We start from the raw sequence: 22,229 nt of genomic DNA, 5'->3' as shown, positions 1-22,229 counted from the left end.
AGTCTGGTTCCTCTGTTGTCAGTAGAAAACAGTCCTCAAAGTATATTGTGACCGAGTTGCCCATGGTTGATGAAATATAACTCAAGACCTTTTCTCCTTACTCGAAGAGGACTGTTGGGGGAACGAAAATTTATCTTTCTATATTTTTTTATGCTTAACCGACAATACGGTTATGCTTTAGAGAGACTGTTATAATAACTAATGCAATCGAAGAACTAGGTACAAGTCAAGAGTTGAAATCGTGAGGGAACGACGGCTGTCTCTATTGCCACTAAGCTCTTTAAAATTACTCTCGGAAAACGAACTAAAAACTATGTGATTAAATTTAAGGTTTTTTAGAAAAATTACCAATAAGCTTACGTTGGAAGACTTTTCTGAAACACGACTTCTTGAACAGCTTGTTCTGATATACCTATGGACATAGCTACGGTACAGTCTTAACGTCTTGGGGCTCTGTATCCTCAATGAGGTAGTATCGCAGCCATCAGCCCTGCAACACTATTAGGGTTTCTTAACGTGACGTGGTTGGAGAGAGTGCTGTGATAACTGGAGATGACACAATAGACCTTAGGTCGCGGTGCACTCCTCAATACATAATCTAATCTAATCTAACGTCTTGTCAGTATGAGAATTTCTTCATGAAATGGGTCGATCGGACGAATCTTCGTTCTTAAGTCAGTTGGAACGGACCCTACTTAAATGTGATTACCTTCTGGTATCTACAAAAAAGGGAATGTTTTGGAAACAGGGACGAGAGACTCTACCATCACGTGATCTGAATATACTACGGTCTACTAAGGCTAGAACTCTGGATCAAATATCTAACGTTAGTTATGTGAGAACAAAACTGGAGTCTATAGGGGCGTGGTCTAAGTACATATACATATGTTTATATAGAGGAAACATTCACAATACCTTGAAACACCTCATTAATTTAGTAACGAAAATAGAGTTACCACATCTTTTGAAGCACTGGATTATAAATAACTGGGAGCTCAGTCAGGTGGTTCAGTGTGGAGATTTGTCAGTATGTTTGATAAACGTAGAGGTTTGGAGATCTCTATAGTGAAAGCTTTAGTTCCCTAAGCCGATATCTCCAAAAAAAAATCGGAAAAAAAACCAATTTCGAAAGTGTTCATATGCTTTAGTACGAGTACCGCAACATATTGTCTGTGCATTTTGTTTATTTGCATTTGAACTCGTGACACCCCAAACCAATCGACAATTTCCGAATAAACGCTGTCAGCCCTTCACTTTACCATTTCGTTCGTTCGTTCGATTATGTTGCACTATGCAATGCAGTTAATGGCTAAAACGCCGTGTTGTTGTTGTTGTAGTTGTTAACGCTATTCCCTTTTCGTTTATGTTGGAAACTTTTATTTTCGCTTTTAACCTTTTTTTGGTTTTCACACTTACTTGCCGGCATACGTCGAGCAAAGTAGACACATAACAGAGTTGCATACGAGAGCTGTGTTGTTTTTGTTATTTTTATCGATTGGGCTGACTGGTTGATTGATTGGTCTACGGGCAGACACTGCGCGCGACAACAAAAATAACAACAACAACAATAGTCAACAACCAAATCGAAAGCACAACAACCAGTCGGCAGTTCGGCAAACCGTCAGCCCATCAGAGTGTCAGAGCGTGAGTTCAACAAACAAGTGCGCCACTTAACGCGGTCGTAGCGCAGCCGATTTCGTAGGCAATTTTTCTAATGTATGCCATTTAATGTTTATTGTTTTTCTTTCGCTTGTTTTTTTTTTCGCCGTTAGAGTACATTGCATTATCGTTATTATTATTGTCGTTGCTTCAAGCTCTCCATTGTTGTTGTTGTATTTTCGTAATTGTTCGTTGCCTTCACTTTTGCTGTTAATTTTCGAGTGTTCACGTCATTGCAGCGCTTTCGTATGCCTTAATGTTGTATTATTATTGTTGTTGTTGCATTTAGTGGTTGCTGCTTCATAGCCAAAAGTGATATATGTATTGTATATGTAGGTTGCATGCATGTTGTTGTTGTTGTTGTTGTTGCTATTTGTTATGTTATTCTAATATTTGTTTAGTCTCGATAAATATTTTTTTCCTCTCGATCACTCATTTTTTGTTATTGTTTGCGTTTATTGCAAACACATACACACACACCGCTTACATATATCTACAAGCTTTCCTTCCTTCTTCTTCTTGCCAAGTGAAATATGATTTGTATATGTTTGTATTTTAAGAATATTTGTTTGTGTGTGTGTATATATGTATGTGTGTTGCATATATATTTTCCACCGACATTTAGCCGCCATTGCATTTTTTCGGTTTGATATTTTGACATTTCCATTTGACAGCTGATTGAAAGTGACATGTTTGAGTGAGAAGAACAACATTGCCGTTGCCAATGCCTCAATTTAATACAAACAAGCTTTGACATATGAATTCTAAATTACATTAATTTATATATAGAGTGAATACATGTATATAAATATATATACAAATATATCGTCGCATACATACACACATAGCTACATGGAATAATAAGTTGATGGCTGTAAATAGATTGCTTTGGCTGCACTTTGAATTTTTATGAAAGGTTTTTTTTTTGCTTTTGGTTCACGCCATTTGTTAGAGAATCTTTCGTTCTTCGGCTTAATTAGGTCTTTCGTTTAATTTGGTTTGAAATAGAGAGTGAAAATCACAATTCTGAACCGATTTTGATGAGTTGAGCCTTACTTGCTTAAGCCTTGTTGTCCGAACAATACTTATTCTTGATCCATAAGATCTAGAAGTGATGGAAAATGGATTTTCAGTACTCAAAAGATGAAGTAGGGCTTGACATAAGTTTCAAGTAGCAGGAGTATTTGCACCAAAATACATAAAAACATACTCCGTATTTGCGATGAACTCGGACAGCCATTTTTCACCTCTTCTCAGTTCAACTTTACACCACCAAGAGCGTTCGCCATGGGCAGGAACAGGTGGTCACTTGGCACCATGTCCGGTCTCTATGTTGTATGCTATAAAACCTCCCATCCGAGCTCCCACATCTTCTGACGTGTCATCAACGAAGTGTGTGGTATGACGTTGTCCTGGCGGAACACTACACCCTTCCTGTTGAACAATTCTGTACGCATCTGGTCGATCGCCTGCTTCAAGCGGTCCAGTTGTTCGCAGTAGATGGTAGAATTAAGCGTCTGTCCATATGGAAGCAGATCATAGTGTATGATTCCCTTCCAATCCCACCAAACACACAGCAAAACCTTCCTGACCGTCAATCTCGGCTAGACCACTGTTTGGGCCGATTCACCGACCTTCGACCACGACCGTTTTCGCTTGATATTATCGTATGTGATCCATTTTTCGTCGCCAGTCACCATCCGCTTCAAAAAAGGGTCGAGTTCGTTCCGTTTCAGCAGTATAGCAGCAGGCGTTGATTCGGTGCAGAAGGTTTTTCTTGCGTCAAATCATGAGTCACCCAAATATCAATCTTTTTTGTGTATCCAGTCTTCTGCAAATGGTTTAAAATGGTTTGGTGACTAACTCCCATCTCCTGGCCGATGTCAAGAGATGTCACATGTCGGTCTAACTCGAAATCATTCGAAACCATTCCTCCACATTTCGAAGTGATAGAGTACCATCCCACAAAACACCATTAATCTCACGGAACGTTTCTCTAGCGGATTTGCCTTTAACGAAGGAAAAATTTAAAATAGCGCGAATTTCGGCGTTAATGAACTCCATGTTTACACTTCTATAACTGTTGAACGCAATATCCAAACTAATCATGCATAGCGTCGTTTTGTAGATTATGTCAAAACCTTTTAAAGATGTATGGTATCGCCAGATACGAGCTTTATACATAACCGCGAAATTCAGAAGACGAAAGGGAGATATTTGCTAACCTAATATTAGTAGCTTAAGTAAACTTAGTACCGTAGCCTTCACTTAATAAAATTCATAGCTGGGTTCCTGAGATCTATTTACATATCTAGTAATTAAAGGTTAGCCAATTTGAGCGGGCCTTAGGGAGACATTTATAACATACTTTATATCAAGATATGGGATCGTTAGGGATCAGAACAGTTTTGACTCAGTGGGAGTAACCACACTTCTTGTATTTTTAATGAAAGCAACGACTTCTTTTTGACTAACCTTGAAACACCAGAAAAAAAACGAGAAAAAAGTAAAAACACCAATCCAACCACAAACATTTGCTCCGGCACTTAGTTCCAGTCATTTAACGAACCTGTTCATTCATGCAGAGGCACTTACAAACAATTCCTACAAAGAAACGGAAAACTTTGGCGCTTACAAACAAAGAGGAATGCTGAAATTAACACACTCATATTTAGACAGTGTGTCGCAATCAAAGGTCATTCGTGGAATTAAATGGCCCGTAGCGCTGTACAAGAAACAGCCAGCGAAGTAAGAAACTTTTTTTTCGGAAAGCGGCCAGCAACAACAGCAATAACAGAGAGCCGGCCAAATAATTACGTTGAAAAAATGTTAATTTTGTATTTAATTACCCGAGTTGGAAATTATTGTCCTAAATTATGTGACAAACTTGGCTAAAGGTCTCAATTTTTACCAAGTTTGCCAGCGCTCACGCTGTTTACCTTGTACTGCGAGCGCCGGAGGAAACGCGCCGTCAGCAAAAACAAAAAGCAATCACATCAGTGAAAAGGGAGCGAAGTGAGTGAGTGCGAGTGCGGTGGTGTAGGTCGTTTGCGTCATGCAGCGATATTTTTCCATTTTCCACATTTTTCCTCAACATTAGTTTCAGGTGACCTTTTCTAATTATGGCTCATTTTGGGGTATGATGAGCGTGTTAGCGTGTGGGGGAAACGAATATTTATTATAATAAACCGCAACATACTGTGACTGCCGGGGGTGCAACAGAGTTGCCAAGGTGATATTCCATAACCAGGATTTCCTCTAGAATTTTTGTGGAAGAACGACTTTTGGAGGTGCATCGAAATTGATTGTATACACAGAGAGATTGTTGCGGTTTTAAGGGCTTATTAAAGAAGTGTGGATGTAGCGCCTAGACAGGTTCAAGTTCTGTTAGCTATGAAAGGATCACTGCGGGAACGAGTTCTCTTCATCCAGTACTATTCTATAATTGAGTTTCGTATCATAACTGCTTATTATGTCGACGATCTCAGCAGAAATATAGTCACTTGGCAACTCTATTTCTAGCATATTAACGGAATTTAAAAAAGCAAATTATTCAACATGGAAACCAAGAAAAAAGAAGTCATACGAAATGGGATGAGTTGCGCTCAAACCTAATATCCGCAGCATGTGGCGAGTAATGGGTACACAACAGCAACAACAAGAAACAGTTATGAAAAATCCTAAACACTGCCAACAATGCGAGGTTAGGGACGCACTTGTATGTACGAAGGTCTGTATGTAATTACTTGTATGCGTGAAAAAACCCACGTCGCCTTCCTTTATATGAAAAGGCTTCAACTCCACGCCAACAAAGTGGTAATAATACAAGCATGAGTAAAGTCAGCAGGAAGTAAAATTTTGGCAATTTGCCACCCGCCAGCAATTTCGTAATTAAATTATTTCGCCTTTTTTGTCGTCTTTCCACACTTGTTTGAGTTGCTAGCGTTTTTTGGTATTTTTTCTGTTTTTTTTGCTGATTTTCCAGCTTTCTTCATTGCTTTTCCTTTTCGTTATTTTTTAATAATTTTGTATTTAGTACTGCCACTGCAATTGTGGCAATGTGTGGCAACAAAGGGGCGCAAATTTCCGCTTTAACTACAGTTACAAAATCAACGCTGCAGGGGTGATGTTTTTGTGACCCCCTTACAACTGTATTAGATGGGCCAGGCGCCATTGCGCAGACCCTCAATGCATTTTCGCTGCTTTCGCTTTCTTTTGTGGCCACATAAAGTTTTAATATAATTTTTCCTACTTTGCCATAATTCTGTTTTTCATTTTTGTTGAAGCGTGAGAGCGTTTAAAGGCCACAAATTTGTTGAAGTAGAATACGTACTTCTTGTTGCAGAAAAAAATTTACTTTTGAAGAGCTCTTGGAAAGCAAAAGTTGGTGCCGATTTTCAAATTAATAATTTTTGGATTTTCGGAGAGGAGCGTGGGAGCGGCGCGCATTTTCAATGTGACCTTGTCAGACAAAAAATCAACCGAAAAAGTAATATCGATGAGTATCCAGTCTCGTTTCGTAGCTTTTCCAATTTTGAAGGAAAATCTCTAAGATTTGCTTATCAACCAATCGTCGTCCAGATAATCATACCAAAGCTCTGATTTGACTTTCATATGCAACAAATTTTCATATTTCATTTGCGCCTCTGAGGTACTTTTCCACTGCTACTGCTCTTTATCCGCGCCCCACATGCCTTCCATTCCCATTTCAAATATAATATTTTTCCTCCTAAAATATATTGTTAATCCTTCACAAATATGAGTTACGGTACAGCTGCGGAGCATATAAAATAAATTTGCTCGGTGCTCAAGCATCTACAAGTCAAACACATAACTACATATATGCCAGCTTATCCCGTTCATACTCCTTCAAGGCAAATATTACACACACTCACTTCTGTTATCCTTTCGCCTTTCTCATCTTCATCACTGTATATTTGCTTTACCTTTTCTGACATTTCGTGCTGCTGACATATGAAAGTGAAAATTTTGCAGCTTCTGTTATATTCCCTTTCTCTGCTCGCCTACTTAGAAGCATTTTCCTTTTAATAAGCCGCTTCTTAGCGCTCTGCAATTGCAAGTGTAATGCTGCAAAGCCAATTCTAATCCTTTTTAAGACGCTGTGATGAAGTCTTACAAAATCACTTTCTCACTCGCCCTTCGGTGCTTCACTTGCGTGTTTAGTAAGCTTTATTTTCAAAATATAAATATCACATATGAATCTATGGTATTCAGCAGCATATGAAGAGGTTGGATGTGCTGGCAAACTTCTCTCCTTTCTAGTTTTTGGCTACCCAAACTTTTTGCTTTTTTATTTCATTCGCTTACGTCTGCAATTCTCAGACGGTTAATGATTATTTTATAATATCTTAAGAGCGTTCTGAAGGTGAAGGGTTTATTTATTATTTATGAAATATTTGAGCTCTCTCTACAGAGAAAAATAGACTATTCAAATCAAGCAAGTATTCCTTCAATATTCTGAAGTCCAATCTTTATAATACGAATCGAATTAGTGTAGATTTCATTACCGAAATGTATTGGGATTCGTCTACTAGAAGTCCTTGTCTTTCAAAACTGGGTTCTTATAAATTATTTCATATGGGAACTTAGTATAGTCAAGTCATTGGGGCAGTAATGTTGGAGGTGTATTTCACAGATTTTCATATTATTGTGTATGATTGTATATTGTGCTCTGAAGGGTTAATAAGGAACCCGAGTGGTTAATATCTGATAATGGGATATTTAAGGGAATTATTTATTGACTTCAGAGATACCGCCAATTTATGCTATATAGCTTTAATATGATAGCTAGACCTCGCCCGAACTATCAACTTGTTTTACGATATTCCAATTTAATAACACCTTGTCACGCTGTTTAAGTAGCTTATTGGCTCATGTGCTACCACTTTCGATAGCTTTCAGTCCAATAAATATCAGCTTCCAATATATTAAGCAATATATTTTCGCATTTTATTACTTGTCTGAGTGCGTGTGAGAGTATTTATGCGGGCATAACGATCTTTTTATTGAGCTGCCGAATTAAGTAGTGATTTTAGGCGCTGGTGTTAGGCGACTTAGCACCCACGAAAACCGCAGGTGTTGAAGTACTAAGCTACTACTGGCGCTGGGTGGGTACATGCACTCAGTATGGGGGGCGTCAATACAGGGAGTCAACTATAAATTTACAGATTACTGTCGATAATTAATTGCCAACAATTAAATGTTTCAGGGCCCCCCCCCCCCACAGCGTAACGCAAACGGGAGAAAGTCAGGAAATGTGTGGTTCAAGTGTGTGGTGTTGTTGTTGTTTTTATGTACGCTTTCAATTTCCAAAGCGAACTTTCATCGCATGCCCGCAATGCAATAATTCTCTAGACTTTCATTACTTAGACGTGACGTTAATTAATTTGTTGATTATTTTATGTGTTTTTTATTTTCATTTTTTTATTATTTTTATTTCGCCTTTTTCCTCGCTGCTGCCATCGCCAGCAAGTGCATTTAGGAACGTTAAGTGATTTTTTTGCATCCTTTTGCTTTTTATCGCTTTTTTATTCCTACACGCATACCTCTGTATGTATGTGTGTGTGTTGTTGTTGTTGCTGCCTCGCTTGTTGCCGTGAAGCACGTTTTTATGGTGATTTTTATGAGGCAACGCGGCAAATGATGGGTCGCACGCATAAAAATTGATCATAAATAGGTACTTGTTGTTGTCGTTGTCCCTTGTTTTTGTTGTTATAATTATTATTAATTGTGTTGTTGTTGTTGCTGTGCCTGCAGTAATTATAAATGTTGCCATTAAACGGTTAAGTGCATGCGGTGGAGTGTTCCACGCGAGAACCGAGCACGGAGCTCTCAGCTCCCAGTATACAGTGCGAGCAATAGCGGTCCCTGCGCAAGAGGCAGTGTGTGGGCGCTTGAAGTGTTGCCGTGCGCTGCAGTAGCAACATGCCGCGCCACAATTTCTCTGCATTTTTAATATAAATACAACAACTTTTAATTCTTCTCCTTCCTTTGTTCGGTTTTTCGCAGTCAAGGGCTCGGACACGGCGACGCTGCACCACATATGGCGTACGCAGCGCGCAAAAATTCACAATTAATAAAATGTGCCAGCGGCAGCAAGGAGAAAGAAAATTAATGCTTTAATAAAGTTTCAATTGAACGCTTTCAGCGGCTCTGGCTGTTGACACTCGTCTGCTCTGCCTTTTGTCTTTTAATAAACTTGACTTTTTCGAGGAGTTTTCACCGCCTTCGCAACTTATTTTCGAGCTCGGCTTTACAATAGAAGTATGTATGTATATATGACACCTTTCATATGAGACGGGCTACCAAATACTCAATCCGTTAAAAGTTCAAGGTCTCTGAGATGATATCTGGACGCAACCGACAGTGAAACATAGAGATCTCGACAGTTCGAATCTCTCAGCGCCGAGACCGAGCAAAATTTGTCTTATCCAATTTACTTCCGATCTAAAACAACGAATTTTATCGGCGAATGTCACTTTAAGTTTAGGAGGGGTTATTCTGATATCTAAGAAACTCTCCCTAGAACCTTATCAATATAGAAAAATAGGTCTACCGTAATCAGAAATACCAAACATTTCTTCAATTTAATTGCAGAATCTGATATTCTATGGATTTCCACCGATGTTTACTTCAGAAGATAAACGGGATAAGTTTTAAGTTCCTCGTAATAAGATGTTTCTACCGCTAGATCTTCTAGAACTCTACATAAATAAAAATCAATGAGTATAACGAAATCTGCTCTCCAATAGGAGGAGGAAAGGCGACGAATCACTTTTGAAGTGCTAGCACTATCCACGAAGATCAAAATCTAGGCTACTGAGAGATCTTTGATCCACCTCCACTTCCTCCACCAAGATAATACTTTCATTATAAATCGGTACAATAGTGTCGGACATATGTCAACAAAAATTTCTTTCCTCCACAGAACAGTTCTGAGGTCAAAGCTATAACAACTGAATGGACCAAAAGCATTGAGGAGACTTTCTACATAATATATCATGTCTTATTCGATTGAGAGCGCGGAAAAAAGAAAAACTAGGTTACCAAAGTCATTATCGGCACGTGTACGAGGCAGTGCACTAAAAAAAGATCGCATCGCAATGGAACGGCAGCGGCGAAAGTTTCGAAGAAGTTGAGCCAATAAAAATTTTCATGAAAAATGTCCAATTCGTTGCGCTTCAAATGAATTACAACAAAATCCGAGCTATTTTTATAGAAATGTATAGCACGATCTCTGTTTCTTTTTTCTCTACATTTTGAATCAGGCAGCATAATTTCGTGAACATTAGCCAACAAATAATGCTGGCGTAGAGTGAAGTTCCATTGGCGTTGAAGTAACATTAAATTATTTATGGAGACCATAAAACTACAGGCGTGATACACAAAGAGGCATATACATAAATATATATTTATGTTTAAATGGATTTACATATATAAACATAGACATATCAACGCATAGCAACAGCCGCGTGATTTTTCGTAAGAACAGGTTTTTTTCCGACGAAATTGCAGCCTCAAGACCGAAGAAAGAAGCGCATTTGTATGCGACAAGAAATTCTAATTTGGGATTTTATAACCAAACGATGCTACGAAACAAACTTAGTACAACAAGCACAGTACAACAGCAACGGTAGGAGCCACTAATTTAAAGATGCAAGAAGACACTAAATAAAGCAGCGGCAGATATTCAAGGTCCACACGATCGCTGAGCACCGAAGAACAATTTTTATGCGATTTTCAGGGCTCATAAATTTACAAATAAGAGTATAAAAAAATAACAACAGCAATAACGGCAGCAGCAAAAGACCGAAATTAAAAGGGAAAACAGGCACTTTTTGGCTACACCAACAACAGCGGACAACAAAAGTGAATTTTCGAATTTTTAATTTCACATTGGAGTAGCTGGTGGATGCCAAGCAAGCGAATGCAAGGATGCGATGCGTGTGTTGCACGAATTTATTGCCACGCATTTAATGTGGCATGCACGCACACAAGCACATATGTATGTATGAAGAGAGATATACTCTTATGTGTTTGCCTGAGCACTTTTAAGTGTATGCATATGTCAATATGTCTGAGTGGCTGTGTGTGTTTCACGTTTGATATATAATTAGTCAACAGGCAGGCAACAACGACACTGATTTAATGCCCACGCCAAAACGCACGCACACAAACACACACACATACGCAGATAAATGCGTATAAGAAAGGAGTTGTGAAGACAGCAGTGGCTGCAACAACAGGACCAACATATGTATGTAGCTGGGTCTATAAATGTTTGTTTCATTTCATTTTACTTTTCTTTTTTCTTTTGAGTGCCTCATTTTTGTTGTTATTCCATCATTTGATTGTGTAGCTTCTCCACTTGCATCATCCGCACTTGAATATGTGTGTGTGTCAGCGCTGACATTTGTGTCTGATTGCCTGCCGGTATCTCAAAACTAATAATCATAAACAAAATTGAAGAGGCCTTTAGGCAATCAAAAACCAAAAAATTGCCATAAAAAATGTGATTAAAAATACATTCGGGCACGTTGAAACTGTCGAAAGACATTCAGAAATTTGTTGGAGCGGACAAACCAGAAGTATTCCATTTGATTTCAGAGAATATGCACTTTAGAGTTCTTTGGAGTGTGGACCAAATTGGAAGAGGCTACATTCTTAGGTAGCGACACCAACAACACCAACCAAGTCAGCCTCGAAGTCCAGCACAGAATCAACATGCCAACAGGAACTACTTTGGACTGAGTAGGCAATTGAAAAGTGAAGTCCTCTCTCGCTTATCATTCCCGTCCTGCTTTATGATGCAGAAGCTTGGACGATGTCAACATCAGATGAGACACCAGGAGTTTTCGAGAGAAAAATTTTGCGCAAAATTTATGGTTCTAAGAACATTGGCAACGGCGAATATCGCAACCGATGGAACGATGAGTACGAGTTATACGCCGACATTGACATAGTTCAGCGACTGAAAGACAGCGGCTGCGCTGGCTAGGCCAACGTGTCCGATTGGACGAAAAGACTCCAGCTCTGAAAGTGTTCGATGCAGTACCCGCTGGAGGAAGCCGCGGAAGAGGACGACCTCCACTCCGTTGGAGGGACCAGGTGGAGAGCGACACTTCGGATCTGCAACTGGCGCCGAACTGTGAGGGAAAGAGAGGAGTGGCACGCTATCATCGAACGGCTATAACCGGCTAAACGATTTCCACGCCAATCACATACATGCATCACATACATGAATCCAATAGGTATAGTCGAATAGACATAGCAACCAGAGGTCCCATGACTTCGATTCGTTAGATGAAATCTAGGCAAATCCTCAATATGGATCGTTGAGGCCGTTCTTATGGTCGTTGTCACAGAACTATAATCTGACGGACCAAAAAAACAGGAATGAAGATAATGGCCTATCACTACAGGTCTCTCTTTCGTTATGAATCGCATATCAATAGGCACGATGTTGATAAACAATCCAATGAAAAACTCTTTAGTTGGAGTTCCTTCTCTCAAAATCATAATAACCAAGACTGCGCAACTTCTAAAAAATCTAGATTGGGACCGCCTGTCAAATTTTTGGAACCACCGATCAGGTTTAGCCAAAAATTACATATACATACTGCCTAGAAACACATAACACAATCTCAGTTAGGGTCTGCAATGGGAGGCCAACTGCCGGACGGTTAAATAAGATACTAATACTCTAAAGCTTCCGAAATTAGTGTAGTGAGGTCTTGTTGCTGTTGTCCTGACAATAAATATTATTTAATGATATTTGCGATATCCAGGCATAAGATTACGCTTGTATAAGGCTACATAAATATTATACCCGATCATTTAGGCTCAAAGTGTAATTAGAATCCCAACTGGTATGAAGGAAGAACGCTTTCTTTGGTATCTAAATCCTTCGATAAAATCAGATCGCTATATCAACAAAGATATAGATACATTTAAAGCAAATCGATAGAACAATAAAAGAAAATGGACCGGAAGGTCACGCCGCAACCACTGTCCCAAATTTAAAATGAGGGTTGAAGAGCAAAAAAGAACACATGTCGACTACATTTCCTGTGGTTTCTTAACTAAATGCCTGATTAACTGCTATATTTCATTGTTATGATGAACTTCCGTGTTTACCGAAAATCTTTCGAATTGTTGGTTTAAATTAAAAGCAGCCACCCCCAAATTCAGGTGAAATCCCGCATATTTTCAATTTGAATGCGCCAGAGCGAAAATGAGTTATCTCCCCCACCGCCAACAGAGAACTAGAGCGTAGATAGCGGTAACATACTGCCACTGACACCACATCCGCACACCGAGCAACGTGCCATTAACCACCCTCTTTGCCGTCATTATCATCAACAGGCACAATTGCGAGGCAGCAGCGACCACCATTAGTGGTTTGGAGCACCAAATTGCGTACAGGCAGTTGGCAACAGACGCAATACAGTTATAGTGCATAGAGTATGTATGTATATGTGTGTGTGTGTGTGTGTGCAAACAAGCAAATAGTAGCAAGGAAGCTGACTGAAATTGTCAGTGATATTGCGTTGTTGTTGTTGTGTGTGTGTGCTGAGGTGTATTACGCATTTGAATCAGCATTGCCACAAAATGTTGCACGTACGCAAATACGCAGATAAAACTGATGGACGCAGTGAGCCTTTTGAACAGCAGCAATCACAGTACGGCGAACGTGAGCGTACTTGTGTTTGTGTTTGTATGCGTGTGTGTGTGTGTGCTCGTTGTATTTGTGTTGGGTGGTGGTTGCAATACAGCTTGCTGCCGCCTGAAAATGTGCTGCATAGCAACAAGCAAATATGCCGAGCAGCACGTCGTAGTGCTTTGTTTGCGTCCATGCCGGACGGTTCATGCAACCGAGAAGCGTTCAACCGTGCGTGCAAGCAGCGCTCAGTGGCGCACTCGGCAGCCAACAGTCGGCTGTCGGCAGTCAGCAGTCGCAACAGTGAAAGCCTCGCATTCTAACGTTTTTCACTCATTTAACTGTCAGTCAGTTTGTTGTTGCTGTTAGTCTGACTGATTGACCGTCAGTTGGTCGGTTGTTGGATTGTTGCCACTCTCGTATGCACTGCAGCTACGTAGCACATACACTAAGGGTTGCAAAGGTGTTCGCACTACCCAATGCAGAGATGTGTGTGTGTCTACATGAATATCCCATATAATACACCTTTCATTTTCAATGCCTATGCTACCCCGTTGCAGCGCAGCACACGTCTCGCCGCACTTCCACATTTGGGTTTTTTCTGTGGAAGTTTGACGCTTGAAATGGAAAATTCCATTCGCATTCGCATGCAAGAAATTCCAAAAATTGTTAAGTTTGAAATGCGGAAATTACGTACGCGCATTCCAAACATCAGCAACCGCCGCCAGCGCCCTTTCACATGCGCTCTGTGCCGTCACTTCGCCAGCCCTTTTCGGTGATTTCCAACAGTTTTCTTTTCTGTTTCAATTTCATACTTTTTTCCTGCTGTCATTTCCTCAATTTGATTTGGTTTGCACCGGTTGATTGAATATTTTTTCGTTTTTCATTGCTGTCATATATTTTTAGCACATCTGCAGTGAAAACCCTCATAAAATAAGCTGAAAAGTTGAGATTTTACCGAAATTTGACAAGACAACGGTTATTGTTCTGGAGCTAGTAGTGTGAGTTGTGCGAAAAATTTAAATTTGCAAGTCAAATCAAGGAGCTTGTTGATGTATTTGTTACTTACAAAATAAAAGTATAACTAAAATTTAGAAGGTTTCCACAAACCGCCTGAAATATACAGAAAATTCAGACCTATTTGAAGAAAATGTTATGTATGTGGTTCAAGAACCCGCAAGTAGCACTCTAGTACTACAAAGTCACCCTCTCAAACTGCTTAATTGCTTTGGTCTATTCAATAGAATGTTCCTTCGGCAAACCTACTTTGTTAGGTCCGAGGACCGAGGAACGAGGACAAAATCGAAGGAACTCAACGATCTTGCCAGACATAATATTTGATGTTTTACGGATTGGCTCTAATGCCTTGACTAACCGTCGGAAGAAAAGTTGTGTTTCGGAATACAACTTTGTTTTTCAAGACACTAAAAATCGGTATCCGTCTTGAACATCGAGATCCAGTATTGATTAGTGACCTTTCGGGATTCAACATCATCATCTACTTGGGTAACTAGTAGGAATATGGGAAGAGTAAATAGCAAACAGAAGTCATCGGGATCGACTTTTGAGATTATACTTCGAAAAAAGTTGTCTTTTGTGGAAGATTTCTGAACTCTCAACTGATTTGTGTAAGGATTTGCATCAATTCAGGCTATGTATTCTAATGTAAAAATATAAAACATTTTCATATCTGAAAGTAAAGCAAAAAATCTCTTTTGAGGGTCCCAAAATAATTATGATTAATTATATTATTAATATGTTTACTACCAAAGCGGCTTTATTTCTTTTGATAATGCATTTTATAAGCATATCATATTTGACTCACGGCCGTCCACATTAGTTCCGCAGCGCCATTGATATGCCTGGCGGATGGCTTTCACTGCTTTTCGTATCAATTTCACTTTCGAATGCATTAACTTGAATGACCTTGAATGTTGATCTCAATCACGGCGCACATACAGCACATTATATAAATAGCAACCACCCTCGGGGAGAGTTTACGTCATCGGCTGAAAATATAATCCGCTGCGCGAGAAAATCCCTGCACGCTCAACGGTGTTAGCTGAATAATCAAGGGCGCTGCAAACGAATTCAGACTCCCTTCTTCTTCGTATTTCCGTTTACTTGTTTTTTTATAGTCACATAGTGCCGCTGAATCAATTATATTTTTACATGCCGGCGATTCTTGTGGAAGTTACTCACTGTGTGGTCATACTGATGGAGTGCGCACGATTACATACCTCAAAGCAGCGTAGTTCGGCTTGTCTGCGGCGCTGTAATCGTCATGTGGCACATTGGTAGCTGGCGCTGGCGCTTGCAACACCGACCTATGTATGTACATGTGTCTGCACGCGTACAAATCATGCAATCACGAATGCCACGCATGACTTTCCGATAATCCCTAATTATGTGAATCACTCATGTGAGACGCGGCGCTTTGACGCACAGCGGCGGTAAGGCGCACTTACAAAGGGCACAACCGGGATTATGGCGGTGCGGAGGAGCGCTGTCGTTACAACAGCAACGCCGCAATGAAACACTGATAGACGCGCAGTTATTGGACACGCGATTGATTATGAGCAATCAGCTCGGATGGTGAGTAGAGCTCAGCGTTCATTAATCCAACGACATGATTTGCGCGTCAAAAAAAAAAATTGCAAATCAAAAGAAGGCTTCCAGAGCCAGTAAAGTAAGGTGAGACCAGAGGAAAAACGAGACTCGCGCCGATTGTGGTTTGCGGCGTAGCGCTGACAGGAAAACCAAAAACGATCCACAGCAGCGTCTAGCTCGCGCCGAGTTCTATTTTTACGCGTCAGGATACAAGTGAGAGTGGCTGAATGCTTGGAAATCCTGCAGCCTGCACTGTCTTTCACTGTGTAAGCGATTCCTGATTGCCTGTCTGCCGGCTTGACTGCCTGTTTTACATACATATTTTCCTGGGCTGTACGCCAGGCACGTACGCAACGCTAAGTGACAGTAATTGGAGAGTGAGTGCGAGAGTCATTCCTCGTTTTCAATATTAAATAAAGGCGCACACACACACACACATCTGCAGCAAATCCACATAAAAAGTATTTTTATGCGTTGAACTATGTAGAACTTGTCGCTAACGCTCGGGGCGCTGAAGCATGCCGACTGACTGACTGCCATACTGCCCTTGTGACTCATATATTTGCTACCCAACTTCCTGCTGGCATCCTTTCGTCCTTGCTTCTACATCTTGGACTTCTTTGCGACAGCAGTTGGGGGCTGACTGCATATGAATACGAAATAGTCCTCCGAAGTTGAGCGCTCAGCTTATGGCAACTGTGTCGCAGGTCACTTTCGGCGGCGCGTCTTCGGTCGCAGGAAAGCGGCGATACCAGCATAAATTCGCTCCGACCTTAAGCGGGTTGTTTAGCGTGGTTTTCCTAGAAATTGCGTCGCATTTATTTTGAATCGTCAATCAGCAGAAATGCGTAACCAAATGGGGGTTGCTGTTATTGCGCAACAACTTATTGGTATCTGCATGGGGTTTGAGGATGTGGAGTTTACGATTAGTCACCAATTGTTTCATTTACATTTAATATGTTAAGTGTGAGCTTTAATGTTACGCACGGTGACTAATGCTTTTTAGAGTTCTGACAGCTGAAATCTGCGTCGTAATAAGCGGAAGACAAGTTTTGAAAGACCAAGTTCGAAGTTTGAAAGTTTTATGACGTCCTTTTGGTAATCTATTTGGAAGGATCTCAATGGAAGGAAGGTCTTATTGAGTATTATAACACGAGTGCTCTGAAAATCAATGATCAGTCTTGAGGACTATTTCGAAGGGAACCTAATTGAAAGAAAAATGCAAAGATCTTCAAGAAAATAACAGCAGACGTACTGCTCCGCGATAGACTAGGACCGATCCTTTATGGATTAGGCTGTAAACAGAAACAATTCATACAAAATCCAGAAATTCCATTATTTGGAATACTCCAGATACTAAGGAATATTTATCACCCAATAAATCGTGTTGTTGAATATAAATTCGAAACAAAAGTGAAAATCTCATTACTTAACACAGGCACGCACATTGAGAACCCATACAAAGCACGGAAAACTATTGACGAGATATGAAAACACATTATCTAATCGGTTTATTGATGAAAAGGGGGTTAAGCGCGTACACAACAACACCAACACACATATGCTTGTAAACAAAAGACCCAAAAATAGGAGTTTAATCAAATCAGAAACTTTCTATGCCACGCCATGAAAAAGAAATCAAAAAAACGCAATTCTAACTAAAACAAAAACAACAATGCATACAGAAACTATAAACAAAAGCTAGGGTGAATAAATAAAATTGTTGTTCGAGAGCAAAAAGCCAAAAGGCCAACAACGTCACACACACACAATTATAGAGACTCAAATGGGTGTGTGTGTGTGTCCCGAAAAGCGGGCCAAAAGGAAGCGACTAACAAATGGACCTACAAATCTACAAAGTCGACAGCGCCCGCATTGACCTTTTCGTGTCAAAGTAGCTCGCCGAAACCAGGAAGCACCGACGACATGAGTTGGGTTGCCTTGTGTTGCAGGGGCTTTGATTAAATAGACAAAGTTCAATGGACACCTTTAATGCGTGAATTAGACAGGTCGTGCGCGGGCGGTGCGTGTGGGCAGATGTGAGAGGTGAGAGAGTAGAGAATGTGGGTAGAGCAACTGATTAACACACACTCGAGCGAGCTCAGTGAAAGTTAAACAAAAGGATTGTGGAAAATGATACAAAAGAAAGAAAAAAACTGAAACTGAAACAGAAGCAGGAGCAGAATATCAACAGTCGGACTCGCTTTGCTGTTCAGTGGATCCTTTCTTAAATAGAGAACAATGAGTTGGAGGTTGGTTGCCAGTTCATACATATCTCGACGCGAGTAAGTGAGCCGATGGAGGCATCCAGGTGATGACGAAAAATATGATGAAATCACACGAAGCTGTTGGCAACATCTTACAGTGTTGTTTTAGGTGTCAAAACTTTTATATTTTCATGTTGCCACAGGTAACCACTCCTCCAAACAGCGCACACTTTAAATAACAACACATGAAACCCTACAACAGCAACAAGCACATATGACTGTCATTCATATCCATCCAAGAAAACAAAAGCATGCGAGTAAATGTGTCCTTTCAAGCGAATCGGGTTCAAAGGACGAAATTATGCGCATCGCCTTTCCGTTGTTTTATACGCTCCATGTCTTCATGTGTTGTCTTACTTTTATTTGCTTTCTTTTGCTGCAGCCTGCACTTTGACAGATTTTGCGAAAGCATTGAATGAAAGACATGACAATTCACTGGAAATATTGCGACGCTTGTGCAAGGTGCTTATGTAAGCGTGTCATGTGTATGCGAAAAGAGGGTCCTGCTACATGCAATCAAACGCCCAGCAGCTCTCCACCGCTTGTATGGAGACAATAAACTGCATGGACAGGCTGTCAGGTGGCTTTCAAGTAGGCGCCGAAGTGTGTGGTAAGATATATAAGAGGGGACATCGCATGACGCGGGATTATATGGTAAGCACGGTAATGGGTTGCCAGAGAAGTCGGATATCAGAGGAGCATTTCTTAATATTACTTCTCTGTCAGTACCTACTAAAGGTTACAAAAAAATAATGAATTTTAAACAAAATATTTTCTGTAAGTCCATAATACATATAAAAAGCTTATAATATAGCTTTCAAGAGCTTTCATATCGAAAATATAACTATAGTATTACCAAGAGCTTAAATTTTCCGAAGATCAGGTCATCTAAGAGGATGCGAAAACTCGGCGAAAGGAGTCTCTCAGTACTGAGGTAATAACGGAAATATTTCCTCAATAATTTTTTAATCTGCTGCTTTGCTGACGTCATAATAGCGAACGTATGCCAAGGAGCTTTCCAAAAGCTTTCAGTTTATACCTTAAAAATCGAAAATTTCTCGAGAACCAAAACAAAATCAAGCACACAAGGCAACCCTGTATGGAAGAGGTCGCCAAGTGCAGATTCAGCAAGAGGGAGTTAATACTTCACACAGATTTAAAACCCCTCTGTTTACACAGTAAAGGTTTACAGCGAAATCTCGGTGCAAAACCAAAAAAACTGGTGAGAAACTGAAATATTGAAAACGGAATTATGAAAAAAGAATTGACAACGCTGTTGCTGGGAAACAGGCAATACAAACAACGGCAAAATCACAATAAATATTAAAATGAAAAATATTAAAAAAATATGTAATGCTTTTGGCACGTGTGTCAACGCTGTGCGAAAACAGCGCACAACAATAAAAACAAAATACAATGACAAAGGCGACAATTAAAACAAACCCGTACGTATGGAGTGCAGGCAGAGCGCGGTAGGCAAGCGAAAGGATGCACAGCACGGAAATGAAAGGACAAGGAAGTCGTAATTCTTAGCTCCTACAAGCGATACGACCCGACTGCAACAGCAACTGGGGTGTGTCGCCGGAATTTTTTGCCGTTATTTGCATATGCATCGGAGCAGCTCAGCTGGCGCATTGACAGAGGTAGGCACACAGCCGAGTCACCCGCAAACTGCTTTTTTTCCGCCCCTATGCGAAATCCGGCTTTGATGCGCCTAAAAGGCAACCAGGAAATGCTTTGTGTGCATTGCTCAAACATGAATAAACATGTATGTGTGTATTTGCGTTCGAGGCAGCCGCCCAGTGTCAAGCGCTTGTGGTATTGTGCGTTGAAAGGATGCATTTGACTCGGTTGCAGCCACCCTGCGTTGCGGCACACTGGGCGCACCAAAGGTGAAAGGATGTAGTTAGGTTTGTGTAGGGGAGTATCGGTGAGCGGCGGAATAACTGCTGAGCAGCCAATATCAAGAGTGTTGCAACATCACTGCTGGTGGCAGCTGAATGATTGCATTTGCACTTTGTGCCACACCAACACAAATCAACGGTTATTTCTGCACTCGTATTCACCCATTCATTTCCTCGCACACAAAGTCAAACACCGTACGCTTTGCCTGCACACCGCGTCTGTCAGGTTGCCTTTTGTATAGTCATCATTAGGGTCATTATTGTTTAGAGTTGTTGTTGTTGTTGTTGTCGCTGTTGCAGCAATCGCATCAAACAACCACGCGCACACATAAACATAGAACTGCTGATGAATTTGTATGCGTGCAGTCTACGGATTGTGCCATTAGCGCATTTAGCGCAATGACAACTGCATACGTGTCGCCCTGAGGGAGTTGCAGCGTCGCATTCAACTGCCACAACAGAGGTACAGATGTATGTATGTATGTATTTATGTGCAATTGTTGATTCCTTGCGCTCCGTTGATGACTAATAACGAGTTGACAATGCTCACCGTTGCCGTCGCTGTTCGCCCGAGACGTGGCTGCTGCTGTGTGGCAGCTTCTACTTCAATTTCGCATTGATAATGACGCTGACGTTGCATGTCAGCGCACACATACAATTACGAGGGTGGTTAGATATGTTAGACAATACTTTAAAAACATAAATTTCTGGAATCTCACTCTTGATAAGACGCTCAGCAGTCGCAACACTTACTGAGTTCCGGAAATAAAAGCCGAGGGTTAAGCCTGGTTGAAGATACCCATCCCGAAAAGGGTTTTATTGTCGTCTCGTCGACTCCATCTTGTATGCCAGACCCACGTTCTAATATTTTTGCCAAATCTGTCCAAGGATTCGATAGTTTTCAAGGACTTATCCGAAAGCCCTCGTCCATATCCAAATACACAAACCCGCTTTGTGTTTCTGTTATGATTGTGTCACGTCTATCCATTGTCCCACTGCAATGCAATCTGCCTGAATGGATGTCCAAATGGGTTTTACATTTTGCACAAAAGGATTACGGTATGTTCATGAATGTCGTGAGGCGCTAAAATATGGGAGGTTTTCGGAAGACCTCCAAGTGTGTGCAGAGTAATAGTAGATTTTCGAATTATTTAAGTAGATTAAAGAAATAAGGCAAAACTAACAATCTTGATTAAATGTTTGATCATGACCCCATTAGCCTTATTTGTTATATTTATCCCAACTGCTCCGTTGTTCCCTCCGACCCTATCAATCAAATGTACCCTAGACACCTTAAGTAACACCTGCCCTACTTTCCTCTAGAACCCACCGCATACTACATTCAATTACCCTGCCTCGTCTACTTACCGATTCATCTCCATCCACCTGCCTTGTTCTATTCATCCCTCAAACACAGATCTGTCAGCCCAACGTCCACCTCCGATGCCCTACTTTCAGCTAGAACCCACCGCATACTACATTCAATTACCCTGCCTCGTCTACTTACCGATCCATCTCCATCCATCTGCCTTGCCCTATTCATGCCTCAACCACAGATCTGTCAGCCCAACGTCCACCTCTAACTGTAACTATCCGATGCCCTACTTTCCTCTAGAACCCACCGCATACTACATTCAATTACCCTGCCTCGTCTACTTACCGATCCATCTCCATCCACCTGCCTTGTCCTATTCATCCCTCAAATACAGATCTGTCAGCCCAACGTCCACCTCTAACGGTAACTAACCGAAGTACCCCATTTCGTCTTCTAGGCCCATCTAACCAAACTGAGCAGGATGAGTAAGTCCCTAACCTCAAATATCCGAACTGTCCTATTTACCATTCCAATCCCACATGTCATTACTCCAATCTTTCAACTCTTTAAACGAAATTTATTAATTTAAGATTCCATTGTGACACACACCTTCCGCGCTTCGTCGCACCAAACCAATTTGTTTCACAAGGAATTCCTTTGTTTATGTTTATTGACAAACACATTAAGCTAAGACTACCCGAAAGCAGCTGATTACGTCGAGAGATCCCTACTTCAACAACATTAAGCCAAAGTGTAGCGCTGCCAAAGGTAAATTTGATTAAAGCACTCAGTGA

The sequence above is a fragment of the Zeugodacus cucurbitae genome, chromosome 4, assembly GCF_028554725.1.
Source record: "Zeugodacus cucurbitae isolate PBARC_wt_2022May chromosome 4, idZeuCucr1.2, whole genome shotgun sequence".
Lineage (NCBI taxonomy): Eukaryota > Metazoa > Arthropoda > Insecta > Diptera > Tephritidae > Zeugodacus > Zeugodacus cucurbitae.
The sequence above is the reverse complement of the archived record's forward strand: the minus strand, read 5'-3'. Positions refer to the sequence as shown.